Below are 12,834 nucleotides of genomic sequence, written 5' to 3' on the forward strand. Positions count from 1 at the left end.
CGGGCAGGTGGCGCACTGAATGTCTGCCATTGGCGGCCTGCTCTGCCCCCAGCTGCAGGGCACACATGCTGCTCCGTGCACCTGAGTGGCTACCCTGTGCCTGGGAGGGCACCTTCCATGCCCCACCCCCCTCAGGGGTGCGCCGACCCTGGGCAACGCAGGCATATGCTCCACCGCTGGCCACAGTGAGAATGGGAAGCTGGACTAGATAAGGCACTGACCTGAAATACAGCTGAACATGTTATTTAAACAAATGGAGGTGGGCAGCCTCAGTTGTGATGGGCTCTTTGGAGCCTTGGGGCCCCGACATTTCCTCCCCCATTTTAGGTGCTGGCTCTGGGCTTGTAGACCTGGATGCAGATACTGATATCACACTGAGTCACAGCCAATGTGTGGTGCTGCAATTATCCAGAAACTAGCCTCATCTTGAGTCAATACATACATTATTTTTATTAGCTGTTTATTATTTGGCGATTTGATGGTATTTTTAACTGATTACTCTATGGATATAATATTATTTTATGGTATGTTATGAGCGACGCTGAGCACATAAGCCCAAAAGTTTAATTACAGCATGCATGAGATAAATGAAGGCAAAATAATCTAAAAATATTCAGCTCTTACATTAGCTGAAGGTGCTTCTCTTTTTTTTTTTGGAAATCCAAGATTCATCAGAATTACTGAGCAAAAATTAAATCTTTTTTCACCTTCCACAGACTTGGGAGAAAATATAACCTTAGAACTGTATTCAGCCTCATGGATAACAGAAAAAGAGGGAGGGAGGGAGGAGAGGAGGAGAGAGAGAGAGAGAGATTAAGAAGGGCAGGAATGGGATATTTCCCTAAGGAGGCATAAACAAAACAGAACTCTTAAACCAGAAACTAGATAGGGAAGAAATGAAAAAGCAAGTGGGAACTAATTCCTAGTCTTTTACACACATTTTGTGTGATGATCTTCTTTGAGTCTCAAGCATTGAACCTTTTCTTTTAACATCTACTTCGATGAGCTTCACTACCCAAAACACAATGATGTCATGTTACTGAAAATGTGCGACCACATCCAAATTGGCAGCAATTTGCAAACAAGTTAGATTGAATTCATACGGCTATTTAAAAGCAAAATAAAGCCTTTTCTCTTTCCACTGGCATCTGAAAGATGGTAACATCTGAGAAATCCATTAATGCATGAATGTAACAGAAAATGCCAGCTTGACGTTCCTCAGTATATCTGCTGGGGGTAAATTTTACATTTTTAGAGCCAGATGAAATAAGGTTGTTGTTTTTTAATAAAATAAATAAGATAAAATAAAATAATCTAGACCACCAAATAGCTGTGAATGCTGTTTTCTCCCTTGAAGCTGCAAACCAATTGATCGCTGTTAGCTGAGCATTTTGGCCGAGTCGCCTCCAATCCGAAATGTGCTCTATTTAATTAAGTATTCAGTGTGCATTATTTGCAGATTTAGTTCGGTTCAAGCTGTTCCGAAGCTCAACTGTTGTCTTAGTGACAAGAAGAATTATGCTTCTGTGAGTGCCTAATGCAGTGAAGAGATGACAGTTAAACTCAGCACATCTGGTGAGGCAGCCTAAATGGCTGAGCCTTATCTCCAGGAAAGCAACAACCTCCTGCAAGACGGCAACTGAGGCGGCCTTAAAGTTGCACACCAAGGAAAGCGGCACACAATGAAATGAAAAGAGAAACACCCCCACCAAATGAAAGTCATTTCAAGTTCCACCGAAGAGTCAACTCTCTGGGGAGGTGAAAGGAACAATTCCTCAACTTTCACAATGCAGTGCTGTGCGGTTGGGCTTCCGTTGAAGGTGAGACGTTGTTATATAAGGTCATTCTCTAATTACAAATGAAGGAGACTAGGTTTTGGGTCCGAAGGGTTATCTGTTAATGGGACCAGAATGAATGTTGTTGTTTTCTAAAGTCACGTAAAAGATAGTGGCTACGGGGCCAAGTAGCAGTCAGCCACACTTTTTGGCAGGGTAATTGCAGGTTAGTGGACCAAATGGCTAAGAAACAGCAGGAGATGCCTTTTGGAATAAAGAGTAATTTGGGTGAAGATGATCCATCTTTCCCCACACTCAGCTGAGGCCTCTCTATTTGATGAAGAAATTATTTATCTCTCTTAAATAGAACAGAGACTGAGTTTCACTTTTTTCTCAATCTCTCATTCTTCCCAGTCTTACCCTGAATTTGTCACATAGGTACCAGCTTCCTGGGGCCCTGGGTGCCCAAGCACCCACAAAATTCCCCATGCAGGGGCTGGGCACCCACAAATTTTGGCACCAGGGCCATACACACTGCATGGCGCCCATGCCCCCAGGGCACCCACTCCGGCAAGGCCAAGCTAGCACTCCTGATTCACTACTTTTCCACATCAGTATCCAATTTTTAATTTTGAAAAAGTTGTTACAAAAACTTGTCTGCAATTTTGTCTAATATACACATTTTTGTAAGAAGAAGAAGAGTTTGGATTTGATATCCCGCCTTTCACTCCCTTTAAGGAGTCTCAAAGCGGCTAACATTCTCCTTTTCCTTCCTCCCCCACAACAAACACTCTGTGAGGTGAGAGACTTCAAAGAAGTGTGACTAGCCCAAGGTCACACAGCAGCTGCAGGTGGAGGAGCGGAGACGCAAACCCGGTTCCCCAGATTACGAGTCTATCGCTCTTAACCACTGCACCACACTGGTAAGCAGTTTCCCTTTAAGATAATGCATTTTTGTGCATTCTTTTCACTTATATATGCATTTTAATGGACATCCTTCCCTAATATGCATATTTTTGGACACCTTGTTTGGTTGGGAGAACTATATTACAGAATCTAGAGAAGTGCGAATTTGAGAGGACATAGCTGTGATTTGGTTCACATTGGTTTGGGAAGTCTGAATTACATGGGTTCACATTCCAGTATAAATCAAGCCATAATTTCTCCCCCTGATGTGGGGCAGTGAGCTGACACATTGCAAGAATGTGTTATTGTTTTGTTTTGTTTTGTTCCTGTTCTTGTTTTTATTGTGATCTTTTGTGCGTTGATTCTGATCAGGAAGATCTACAGGGTTAGATTCTAACACCCGATAAGCATTATTGCCTTGAACTAGTTACTCACTATTTTCAAAGCTTATCTCGCCTATATTAATTACCCACAACATCACTCAGAAAATCCCAGTTAAGACACAAGCACTTATTGTACAATCAGAAATAGCCACCCATTATGTGTGGAAAAACTTGAGTCATTCTTTGAAAAATCTTGATACATGGATTTAGAACGTAAGTGTCACAAACCCTGTTAGAACTGCCAAAAATGTCAAAAAGTATATAAGGAATCATACTGATAAAAGAGATGATGGAGAGAGATGATGACAAGCTTTTGAAAATGCATTACAGTTCATGACTACAAAAATTAATAGGAATATGCCGGTTGAATGAATGCCAGTTACCAAGGAAACTAAAGTGATGTACACCCTAGAAAATTTCTGCTCCCAGTATAATTATTTTATATCTTTGCTTTTCCTATACCATTTGCAAAATATACAATTCATTAAACAATGTTCCAGGATGTTTAAACAACTCTTCCTTTCTTCAGTTCCTTAATAAGATATACTCTAAATTTAATGAGGTGTGCTAATCTCATTATGTATGCAACATCCCCTATTTTTGTTACATCAAAGCTTCATTAATGACACTTGCTTATGCTTCCAAAATATCCTTGTTAACCATTTCCCTGCTGCTAATGAACAAAACACGATTCCTTTCTTGCTTCACGAAAGGTCTTTGCACCAGTGCTCAAATTATAGGGGTGAAGCTAGAGCAGTCCTCAATGACAGACACAAGCCCAGCCCCCTGACTCCCTACAATATCAGCCAAATCTTCCCTGTAGCATGATTCTGAAAAACAAACAAAAAACCAGTAACTAGGATGGCTACCAAAAAACCCAACTGGCCTTCCTGTAATCAGGAAAAGCCTAAATGTTTTGCTGTTGGCCCCTGAGGCAGAAAACCCCACATGTTCCTCATTCCCCGCCCCTGACAATAAGAATATAATCATAATAGCACTAAATTACTATTTGCTGCCCTGTCATGACACTCAGAACTGGGTTCCTCATTCTACGTAGTGTTGGGCCAGCCTAGGTTTGATCATTGCTTCAAATGGTCATATAACCTAGGTTTGAGATTTAGAATTTCTAAGTACTGTATTCATAGCACAGTTTACCTAGGAATAAATTCCAGAATCTCCTGGTAAGGCTGGGAGAAAACTCTGCCTGAAACTCTGAAATGCAACTGTTAGTAAGTGAAGACAATACTGAGCTAAATGGACCCATGCTCTGACTCAGAATAAGGCAGGATACTGTATTCTTACAATTTAGCTTTTTTATTTTATTTAAGTGTATTAAATGGGATTTTTATACCAATGGATGCTCTAACATATCCCACCATATGAGATAAAGTGGGGGCTAGAGATCAAATAAACCTCCACCATCTTCTGAGCTAATTTCAAAGGGCAAACAATACAACTGCTACCGTTTCCCCCCGGTTTTTTTGTTTTTTGTTTTTGTTCTACAAGCAAAACGAGGTGAGTAGAGCATTCACTCAAATGATGCTTCTTCCTTTATTTACTCCAGGGATGTGTGCACTGAGCATTATTACCAACACCAAATGAGGAAAGGAAGAAAAGAGGGCTGATAGGAACAATTGCTTACCTCAGGAAAAATTACGCTGAGGAAAAGAAACTCAAATAGTCTAAAAAATCCCCAAACCTGCTAGTGTAATCCTATACATGTCTACTCAGAAATAAGTAGCACTGAGTTCAATGGGGCATGCTTCCGCCCTCAGAGCCTCACAGTGTTTGATGCGGCCCTTGCAGCTTCTCCTCAGCTGCCGTGGAGCACTGTGGGCACTGCCAGGCACTGCCAGGCCCTCAGCTCAAATCCAGCCAATCCGCGGTGGCCTGAGGTGCAGGGCTTGGGGAGCAGACCTGAGTGTTGCAGTCTTCCTTGCTTCTCCATGGGCTCTGACAGTGTTATGGGATGGGAAGGAGGGTGTTGGGCTGAGGTGGACAGATCCCTTGCCCTGAGATGCACCCAAGGGTGCCCATTGGGAGTGGTGGAGCAAAGGCCAGGGAAACCCAACAGAAGGTAAAGCCAGAGTCAGTGATAGGCAGAACCAACTACCGTATTTTTCGTTCTATAGGACGCACCCGACCATAGTACGCACCTTGTTTTAGAGGGGGAGAACAAGGGAAAAAAAATCTCCCCCTCTCTGCACAGCTCCCCTTCAGCGGAGCAGCAGGAGAAACAGAGGCCCTTCCACTTCTCCTCCCACTTTGCTGAAGGGGCGCTGCGCAGTTCTCCCTCTCTGCTGAAGCCAGGAGAGTCTTAAAAACACTTTTGTGTTTGTTTTTTTAAACCAGAAGATTTTATTGGATATAGTGGGTAAAGAGATACCAAGACAAGATAAAGAATTGTTCTTATATGCAACAACTGCGGCAAGAATTTTGTTAGCCCCAAAATGGAAACAACAGGCATTACCAACAAAAGTAGAGTGGCAGATGAAATGGATGGACTTTGCAGAACTGGCGAAACTGACAGGAAGAATCCGGAACCAGCGAGACCAAGCATTCCAAAAAATCTGGAATAAATTTGTATTATATTTGAAAGACAACTGTAATCAATTAACAACACTATTGGGGTTATCTGAAGACTTGTAAGATGAAATTGCTACCAATTCAGGTTGAGTATTTTAATATTTTAGGAAATGATATAACAAGGATAGGAAACGAAGTGAAATGTAATGATGCAAAGTTTAATCTTGTAAACCATTAGACGGAAGGAAGTTATTAGGCTCAGTTGAACCAAAGAGATAAAATAAGAGGATATGATGTTACGTAATGTGATTATTTGCAAAGCCAATAAAAATTATATTTTTTAAAAAAGACAGTGATGCTTCCTTCCTAGGGAACTCCAACCCCACCCTCTATAGGATTGCTCTGTCAATTCACACCTGCTCTTCTTAAAACGAAGACGGTCATTTGAGTAACCTGAGCCACCTTAAAAATAGCCTGAGTGATGATAAAGGAGAGCATTTGCTGAACACATTGGTTTCTTCTCCAGCGCCAGGCACCTATAGTTAATTGGAAGAAAGCGGAAAGGCAGATCTATTTAAGGGGCTATTGAGTGTTCCAGTGTATGTCTGGCTGATCACCTCAGCCTTGTCCAGACTCACAAGGAAATTAATGGGATTGCAATCAGTTTCACTAGCCCCCCCGTCCTGGGAGGGAAGCATGTTAACAACCATGGGAGTTCTCATATGGACAGTCCACCAAACGCCAGCGCTATTTTCAGAGGAGTATTGATTGGATGAGTTCCCAGCAGAGAACAACAGCACGGAATTGAAACCATATCTGCAGCTGGCATCCTACCTATGCTGCAGTACTCTTAGCACAACAAAGGACCAAAGGAGTATATAAGTCGAGTATTCTTCTTTTTTTAAGAAAGAATCTTGGCAACAAGGGCTTAGGAATCCTGCATTATGCTTAAAAATATATATTTTTTAAGCTGTGCAGCCAAAAAAAAAGTGCTTTTCTAATCCTACTGAGGTGAGGAACTTTATGCAATGAGAACAAGTAAATAAATCCCAAAGTTAAAATTGCTACGTTCACAATCCTTCAGATAACCCTTACACTAAGTCTGCTTAACCAAACAACATGTGCATTGCCTGTGAGCTGCCCTACAAAAGTTTGTGTCTTATATTTTAAGCAAAGGTAAAGGGACCCCTGACCATTAGGTCCAGTCGCAGACGACTCTGGGGTTGTGGCGCTTATCTCGCTTTATTGGCCTAGGGAGCCGGCGTACAGCCTCCAGGTCATGTGGCCAGCATGACTAAGCCGCTTCTGGCAAACCAGAGCAGAGCACGGAAACGCCGTTGACCTTCCTGCCGGAGTGGTACCTATTTATCTACTTGCACTTTGACGTGCTTTCGAACTCCTAGGTTGGCAGGAGCAGAGACCGAACAATGGGAGCTCACCCCGTCGCGGGGATTCAAACCGCCGACCTTCTGATTGGCAAGTCCTAGGCTCTGTGTTTTAACCCACAGCACCACCCGCGTCCCTGTATATATTTCAAGTACCTTGTTTTATATTGCAGCATCTTTGTAGGTTAGCATAGGAAGTTTCATTCAGCAGAGGGTACATTCCCTTGTAGTGGAAATGGTATGTGGCGTAATGTGGGATCACCTCTTTTCCTTAACTAACGGTGACAAACGTACCTGGGGGTACTCCTGGATCCTTTGCTGTCACTCAAGGCTTAGGTGGCCTCAGTGGCCTGGAGTGCCTTCCATCAGCTTTGGCTGGTGGCCCAGCTATGCCCCTATCTTGGCAGGGATAGCCTAACTACTGTTGTCTAGGCTCTGGTAATCTTGAGCTTAGATTACTTCAACAACTGGTTTTCCAACAGGGCTTCCACGGCTTCCGATTGGCTGCAGGAGCTTCCTGCAGCCAATCAGAAGCCGCACTTTGGAAGTCGGACATTTCGGAAGTTGAACAGACTTCTGGAACGGATTCTGTTTGACTTCCAATGTACAACTGTACTGTGTATTTCACTGCGTGCCGGCAGCAAACTCAGAGCAACTCATTTCTCTATGAAAGCATGAGAAGAGAGAGAAAATGATTGGGAATCAGTAATAAAAGTCTTCCGCGGCAATAGAAACCGACACTAGGACAATTAAGAGAGGCTGTTGGAAGAGCCATAAATAGGGCATGCATCACTACTCCAACAGCTGAAACCAACAGGAAGAAATAAACAGGCGGGCCATACCACTGGGAACCAAGTTAAAGGCACAGCAGATCTTTAAAACCTCCCTGGCATTTTGCCTATGAATGTCAAAAAGGCTAGAGTTCCAATTACATTTTATTACCAATAATCGGCACCAAACAGGTCTGAAAAAGACATGGGAGAAGGATGTGGAAAACACTGGAATGCAACCGGATGACGACAGTTCCATCTGGATGCTTTTAAAGATTTGCAAGGCGGCCATTTGCACTGCCAAAGAGGCAGCTGCTGTCCATTTTAAGTTTCGGCGTTCAGGCTGAAAAGTGGGCTGTCTCTTTCAAACATGGTAGAGACACACTGGCATTTCAGCATTTTCATCTATTGTTATCAGTGCAGCCTTGGGGACTCCTTGGAAGTGCACCGCGGATCGCCGGTGGCCCCAAGGCAGTTTAAGAATCACTTGTCTGGAAAATAAGTACATATGTAATTCTGCTTTGATGCCAGGAATAGTTCTGCAGGTCTGATTCTTTAGCAGCTCAGAAACATGGCCAGCAGCACCCAAGACAGTCATATATGTACAGAAAGTCTGCCTTTTGTATAAAGCCGTGTGAGCTATTGGGGCCCATTAACAGTCCATGATAGAACACAGAAACCTCTAAAAGAGCCATTTGGGCTTTTAATGGCCCAGAAATCAACACACCTCCTGGGTGAATACATTAAAAGAGTTAAGACTGAGAGGAGAAGTGAAACTCGTGATCAGTCACTTGGAGATCCTTTGGGAGGGTGATGGGAATTCAATGGAGGCATAGCCCAGCTTTTGAAACTAGCTAACAAAGCCCGAAGGAGATCATTCTTTTGCAGCTTTCCCTAGGAAAAGTAGGCTATCAATGTGTTTTGTTTCCTTGTAAACAGTATCTCACAACTTCCCTTTCACTGGTATCTGGAAATGTTTCTTTCATTTATTTATTTATTATTATTATTTTTAATGTTGCAATACATATATGAAATCTTTACATAATGATACATATACATTATATTTGTAAATTCGCATTTTCACATTTCCAAGACTAAGGATGACCAACAACTATCAATTTCGTATTTCTTGCCCTGTGTCTTCCCTTCACCCGCGCGTGACTTCCTTGTTATTATTTTGTAACTTTATTATTGAGATTGTATTTTGTATCTTAATAATTAAACATTCAGTCTTATATATCTGCTTAACTTAACTTTGTGAAATCAGTCTAAATAATATCAATAAATTCTCGTTGGAGCATCTTTTGGTCATGTATTCTTCTACACATTTCCATTCCTGTTTGAGATTTTGATTAGATTGCATTCTAATCTTTGCCATCATTTTTGCTAATTCAGTCATTTCAAAAAAAAAATATGTTGCCAGTCTTTCAGTGTTGGTACTTCTTCTGATTTCTACCTTGCTACGCCACTGGGACCAGCAATACCTTTTGTATCTCTGTCCCTGGCTTTGAAAGGAAGTCCGTTCGCTCCTTGCACCTCATCGAACAGGGTGGCTACGGGGCCTCGATACACAAGTTTAGCCTGTATTTTCCCACGGTCCTCCAATCTTCCCTTCAATACTACAAATAACCCAAATCCTACCATTGATTAATTTATATGACTTAGCTGCCCCATCTATAACAATATAGCAGGCTTTATTCTATGGATTTATTATACGTGGCTTTTCAAAAAGTCTTCTCACAAAGTGTCTTAGAAATATATGTAATACCGTACATAAAATACACATAATGAAAACAGAAAAATTAAAAGGACTAATAAAAAGCAGTCAATATATACAGGTTAAAGTATGAAAAATAAGTATGTTTGAAATATTGCATGCATGACATTGAAAACAGAGACTCAATGGTTAGTAGAAGGATTGAAAATTTCCTCCAGCTCACTGATTCTCTCCAATAAATGTCTCCTAGTTTCCACAATTGTGTTAAAAAAAGAAATACGAGGTATGGATCCTTGCCTTTTCCTTGTATGAGGTAGTTTCATCCTAAATCAGCCTGCTCATTACCTAATTATTGCTTTCCCCAGTGTTTCCTGAATTAATGTGTTCAAAAATTCTGCCCAGATATTAATGTGGTGGACTACCATGATTCAAAGCAAAAAGAGAAATATCCTTGTCACTTTTTCCGGAGATCCGAACCATCATTTTAACAAAATGTAGGCAGCCACCACCTTGTCTTCAGTGGGTGATATATTCATCATTTTCACAGCTAGGCCATGTGTTAGATCGCAAGCCTACCGAATTTGCAGATCAACAAGAATGTTTTCATTGATACCGGTGAGATTTGGCGCAGGGCCATACTGACTACGCTTGGCATGGAATTGAGCTGTGCATCATCTACTGATCCAAATATACTGCTATTTTTTTTATATTTCTTCATAGATGAGCCTGCATGCTGTGGAAACAAGCTTCATTGGTGTTTCTGCCTTTTTTGAGAGGAGTTTCCTGTCAACTTTCATTGAAGAATGTAGGAAGTGCCTGCTGGATCAAGCCAGATCTTGTTTGACATCCCGTTTTCACAGCGGCCAGGCAGACGCCTCTGGGTACCCCACAAGCAGGACTTGTGTGCAACAGCAATGCCCCCACTTGTGATTCCCAGCAACTGGTATTTAGAGGCATACTGCCTTAAACCACAGAATTGGAACATTTCCTCCTCTGCTACTATTCCTGAGATGTGGAGACTAACAGATGGACAATGAAAGTGCATCCTGTGAGTCTTAATGGTTTCAAAGAGACTTCTACTTCAGAGACAGAAAGATAATCAGCAATATGTCTATTATCCACTATTCAGTGGTCTGAAGATCTCTCTGTTCTTTCTGTGCTTGAACGTATATATCTTAAAATTGTCCATCCTGTTTGGACATCTATTTGGCCATACAAACTGCCTATATTAATATGTTGAAGTCAGGATTGATGGGTTATTTTTAATTTTTTTAATTTCTTTCTTTTTGCTATATTTGCCAAAATAAATAAATAAAATGTTCATCCATTTAACAGCAGATTCATAAATCTGATGCTTAGTGTGAGCCATGGCACTGTTGTCAGTGGCTGCAAGACTAAGGATGACCATGCAGTTTTTAGGTGCCTAAATTGTTCCCCTGCTCCATTTCTGGTATAGCAGATAAGTGTCAAATTGAGCATGGAGGAGACTATTCACTGGATGTTCCATCTAGGCCATCAAACCCTGTGTCCTGTACAGGAAGCCTAAAGAAAACATCGTTCAGCTTCTTTGGTTTTCCTTAAAAGCCTTGCAAGCTCAGAATGCCAGATGTTCTGCACTACTCAAATGACTTTTGCACCTAATGCATTTTTTTATCTAATGTATCTTTGTTTAATGTATTAAATATCAATCTCATTTTCAACGGCAATAGGGAAACAAATTTTCTTCCCTTTTTTAAATATTTGAAGCCTGCCTTCCCCCTTTTAATCTTATTTTTGTAGATTAATGCCCCTTTTCTCTCGACTATCCTATATCCCACAAGCTGTTCATGCTTCAGATCTTTCAGTGCTGCCACAATCATTTCCCCATATGCATAATTCCCCACAATATTGGAGCCACTATTGTTCCAGCTTCACATTTCCCTTGATATGCCTAAAAGCTTTAAAGACATTAGAAGCAGGAAAAATAAAAATAACATTTCATGCCTGATCTACAGACATTCTTTATATTAATCATAGTAAGAAGAACATGGGCAAAAGAATAAGTTGTTTTATGCTATAACTGCATCAGTTTCCTTGAAAGTTGCCGTGCAAGGATGGGTGCTTTAGTTTTAAGAATCTGTTATTATGAATTTGTGCAGAAATGTTAAGACTTTTAAATCAGGAACCAGAAGTTTGACCTGTAAAACTTCCCGCTCACTTTTCAGCTGGTCCTTGGCGCTTTTGCCAACTAGCTGGACTTGCAATTTAATCAGAACAAATGAGGTTTAACAAGCACACAGACACAGTTTCACAAACACATATCAAGAAGAAATGAAAAACATTCTCAGGAACAGATTTTGCTAACCTTTCCTAATAAGGCACCTTGTGTGAGCCCAAAATTTGGAGCCCACAAATGGACGGATCTTCTCAATTTTGTGCTCCCTTGGATTGGGGCCCTGTGCAGGGGAACCACCTGCAGCACCCAAAATTGTTTGCTTGTTTGTTTAATTTATATACCGCCCTCTACCCGAGGGTCTCAGGGTGGTTCACAAAATAAAATCAAGATATAAAACCACAAAATACCTGATAAAAATAAAAACAACAACCCAATAGCCCCCCCCAAAAAAACCACATTTTAAAAGGGCATAGGATGTCAATCAAATCAGCCAAAGGCCTGGTTAAAAAGGAACGTTTCACCTGGCACCTATAGGTGTATAATGAAGGCGCCAGGTGAGCTTCCCTGGGGAGAGCATTCCACAGATGGGGAACCACAGCAGAGAATGCCCCGTTCTTATGTTGCCACCCTCCAAACCTCCCAAGGAGGAGGCACATGAATCTTGTGGTCCGGGTAGGTCCATATGCAATTAGGCGGTCCTTAAGGTATTGTAGTGAGGCATCTGATCAAAGATCTGTATTTTAAAATAAGCTTAAAAATATATTTGTAGATGCTTGCTCCAAATGCTTGCTCCAGGCCAGGCAGAAACCAGCTGGCTGAGAGCTTTTTGTTTATTCTCCTGAACAAGGGCCCCTCATTGATTTGTTGCAGTACCTCAAAGTTGTAAAAAAAGGAGCAAAAGCTGGGAGCAAAAGGTCATACGAATTACAGAATACAATCCAAGCTGCAAAAACACTAATTAGAGTTGGTAAATAGTGCCTCCCATCAAACATGGTTTAAGGTATCCTGAGAAGGTTAAAAGGCAAAGAGCTAAAAACAACAGCTGCAGCCTGGTGAGGAAGAGAAACTGCTCTGAGGTTGTTTTTGGTCACTTTAGAAACTTGATTTTTAATAAGTTCTTCCCTTCTAAAAATCAATCTATATATATGTACTGACTTTAATGTAACTATACAAAAGAATGTAGAAAGTAAGAAATGTTAGATTCTTATGTTAGATTC

At 41.3% G+C, this 12,834-nt stretch overlaps 1 long non-coding RNA gene across 1 annotated transcript; it reads left to right on the top strand.

Annotated features, from left to right (window-relative positions):
• Window positions 1-1,154: 1,154 nt before the first annotated feature.
• On the top strand, window positions 1,155-11,449 carry LOC310660720. Its single transcript, XR_014503624.1, has 2 exons — window positions 1,155-1,820; window positions 10,183-11,449. It is a non-coding gene; the product is annotated as an uncharacterized lncRNA (long non-coding RNA).
• The last annotated feature ends 1,385 nt before the right edge of the window (window positions 11,450-12,834 follow it).

Source organism: Podarcis tiliguerta (assembly GCF_965153285.1).
Source record: "Podarcis tiliguerta genome assembly, chromosome: 12".
In the NCBI taxonomy this organism is placed as follows: Eukaryota; Metazoa; Chordata; class Lepidosauria; order Squamata; family Lacertidae; genus Podarcis; species Podarcis tiliguerta.